Raw genomic sequence first — 3916 nt, 5'->3', positions numbered from 1 at the left:
TGTCGATCGCAAGAGTACCTCCGGGGGTTGCCACTTGCTTGGGCGTTCTCTAGTTTCTTGGTCGAGTAAGAAGCAAAATTCCGTGGCTTTGTCCACCGCGGAAGCAGAATATATAGCAGCCGGTGCATGTTGTGCCCAAATTCTATATATGAAGCAAACCCTTTTGGACTTTGGTGTGAAACTAGGAAGAATACCACTCCTTTGTGACAATGAAAGTGCCGTAAAAATTGCCAAAAATCCGGTTCAACACTCTCGCACAAAGCACATTGATATTCGCCATCACTTCTTGCGTGATCACGAAGCCAAGGGGGACATTTCCCTTCAAGGTGTGAGATCCGAGGAGCAATTGGCGGATATTTTCACAAAACCTTTAGACGAGAGTACCTTTGTTAGGCTAAGAAATGAGCTAAATGTGTTAGATGCGGCAAACGTCATGTAAGTTGCCATGTCATATAGAAAAATGCATACATATAGGACACTTGTCTAACCATGGTAAGATAGTGATGAGCAAGAGTTTAGCTAGAGGTGGTGGTCCACTCGTTTTCCTCTAGGCTTGTAGAAAGGCTCATCATGATGAAGCTTTCCGTGGGATCAAACTTGACAAGTAGATCTTAAATTCTCGCTATGCATTTCTTGTCATATAGTTGTGCATCTCATGTTTACCTTTGTTTCGCATGTGTTTGTAATTTGCATTATCATTGCATGCGTAAAAGTCACAAAGGAGATCACTTGATGAAGATGAGACTTGTTTTACATACAAGATCTTAATTCATGAGAAGTGAAGAGAGTAAAGTGTTAGGTGCGTTATTGCCTAGTGAGCAATGTCATTGTGAGTTTGAAGCTTTCCTCCTTCAATATTCCTATGACATGGCTCATACATTTTTAAGTTGGCGCTTTGTCTCTCTTGCGACTTATCCTTGATTTTGAAAAGAAAAACTATTTAAGTTATTAAGCTATCCTATTTTGAGGGGTAAAGTCGCCTATGCAAGTCCATTAACTTGAGTTTAGTTGAATCTTATAAGTTCATTGGACTTAGCATAGAAAAGTGAGCTGAGAGAGGGTTTTTGGGTTCACCGGTTAAACCGACGTTCAATGGATCTATACCCATCGGTTTAACCGGCGTTACTAAGTGTCAGCTTCAGCTCAGTAATTTCAGGCGTTCAACCGGCGTATACAAAATTTGCAGCATCGGATCAACCGATGAACAGAACACAATTTTGACCTGAAAATCAACTGTTATTTGCAGCGTTCAACCGACGAGTTCATTTTTCAGATCATCGGTTCAACCGGCGTACTGATGCAGATTTGGCAGAATTTCTGGTAAACTACACCGACGCAATCAACCGGTGTTCAAAACCTAAGCGTCGGATCAACCGACGATAAGAAAAATTGCGGGGTCCACATGTCATATTTCTCTCTTGCCGGCTCACGACCCACTCTCTCGCATTCGTGTCTTGCTCGACTCTTCGCCTCCGCTGTCACCGCCGCCGCCGTCCGCCATCTTGCGCCGCCCACACGCGCCGCCGCACGCCGCCCGCGCCGCTCGCTCCGCCGTCCGTCGCGCCGCCGCCGTCTGCACTCGCGCGCCTTCGCACTTGCCGCCCGTGCATCCCTCGCGCCGCCGTCACACCGCCGCCCTCGCGCCGCCGCCGCTTTCCACCGCACGCCCAGCCGCGCCCGTGCACCACCAGCACTGCCGCCCGCGCACTACCGCCCTCACGACTGCGCCCGAGCGCCGCCCACGCGCCGTCGCCACCACCACAGTGCCGCCCACGCTCCACCGTGCCATCACTGCACCTCCACCGAGCCGCTGCACACGCACATTGCATCGCTCTCGCGCATTCACGCCCTTACTCACCGCTTCGCTTTCTTGATTCCGTTGTTTGTCGAGATGGGTCGTGACAAGAGAAAGGGAAAGGAGATCGTGGTGAGGAGCCCGCGCGCAAGCGGACTCGCGCAGCGAGAGAGGCCGAGAGGGCCGAGATGGTGGCTAAGGCCGCCGAGGAGCAGGCGTCTGGCCGTGCTCGTCCGTTCGCGATCAGAGATCCGGCAGCCAGGGCAGAGGCAAAGGCAGGGGCAGAGGGATGGGCAGAGTCCGAGGTGCCAGGACCACCAGAGCCGTGACAGCAGCAGCAGCAGAGTCTGAGTCGGTCAGTCACATTCAGCGGCAGAGTCAGAGACAGCTTCAGATACAGAGACAGCGCAGTCCGAGCAGTCTCAGGGGCAGGACACTCAGTCACCAGCTCTTCGACGTTCTGGCCGCACCCGGCAGACGTCCCCCGCAGAGCAGCCTCACCTGCGACCGAGCGTCGCACCGGACCTAGGACGCGAGGAGGCCACCAGCCGCAGGAGCCTCGCAGGTCCACCGCAGCAGCAGCAGCAGCTCGGACGAGCCGAGCCCTAAGCGGCCGAACGCGCAGTGTTCCGCATGGACACTGTCGTGCGTCTGGAGCCAGGTGTACTGCTCCAGAACTTGACCAAGGCCAATGCGGCGAAGGTCAAGAGCTCAGGTGGAGTGTACAGGAGGGAGGAGTGGTTTCCCGTGACACGAGACAGCCGGGTCGATCGCAAGATTCTGGACACTTCTTCAGGCCAGTTTCTACGAGACTACCAAGGCGGGGCCACAGGATTTTCCCTCACAGGGTTCTCGACTGGGTCTCACTGAGGACAGCTGCAGGGGAGCAGATGTCAGGGAGCACTTCGAGCACTTCAGAGGTCTGCCCAGGTTGCTCTCGATTGAGAGGAACAGATATATGAGGATGGGTCAGAGTTTTCTACGCCACAGCTTGGATTGCCCCAGAGCGCAGAGCAGTTCACTTCATGTTTGGGGGGCAGGTATTTGGATTGTCCAGAGCGACACTTGCTGGATACTTGGAGTGACCTTGTTGACGTCTCTCTACACGAGATGGTCTACGGTGATGCAGATCCACCTGCAGGCATGATTGGCGGGATTGCACCTTCTCACGAGGCGATCTCACAGTGCTTCCGCCAGCCCTTTCCAGCTCCTACGCCAGAGTCCCAGCTTGCTGACCCCAGAGGCCTACGCAGTTCACATGGCACTCCGGAGGACTTTGCTCCCGAGGAGTGCTACCCAGAGGGGTTCACAGGTCTGCAGCAGCTACTGCTTCTTCACATCCTTTATCATGAGCCGTTCGACATTGTTGACTTCATTTTGGCTGAGATTGAGGATGTCATCACTGACGGGATGGGTGTCGTGCGTCAGTTTCCATATGCTCACTGGATCAGCTTCATTTGTTCTATGATTGTGCCAGCTGAGTCCCCGTCAGTGCAGTTTACCGACAGGACGAGGTCCCATGGTTCCAGTCTACCGTCCGACAGCACCCTCAGACAGGAGGAGAGGCAGACAGGCGATCGTGCTGCATGGCACAGTTGGCACCCGAGGTACAGGCCCGAGTGGCCCAGGAGGATGAGGCGTTACTTGCCGCCACAGCTTCCAGGAGGAGAGGATGAGATTCACTGGTCCGATCTTGAGTCAGACTCCTCCGAGGACGAGGAGTACTTCCCTGCACCTGCTCCAGCGAGTCACGATCACGAGGCAGGGGGGTTCCGGAGAGCCAGCTCCAGTGACAGCTGCTGCTACTACAGTTTCAGAGTCTCAGGTGTCTCAGCCGTCTGAGCTCACCGCACTTCTACAGCAGCTGGTCACACAGCAGAGAGAGGATCGCCGTGCTCAGGAGGAGGCCAGGAGAGCCCATGAGGCCCAGCTTGCACAGATCAGAGGGAGGCCGCCCGAGAGCGAGCTGCTAAGGAGCGTTCGTCGGCCTTATTGACAGAGTCTCTCAGAGGACGGACGCTCAGTTTCAGCAGATGCAGCAGGGCATGATGGCGATGTTCGGGATGATTTCACAGTTATATTCTCACACCGGACTCGCCCTCAGCAGCCAGCACAGTCAGG

This window comes from Panicum hallii, chromosome 2 (assembly GCF_002211085.1).
Source record: "Panicum hallii strain FIL2 chromosome 2, PHallii_v3.1, whole genome shotgun sequence".
Classification (NCBI taxonomy): Eukaryota; Viridiplantae; Streptophyta; class Magnoliopsida; order Poales; family Poaceae; genus Panicum; species Panicum hallii.
The sequence above is the reverse complement of the archived record's forward strand: the minus strand, read 5'-3'. Positions refer to the sequence as shown.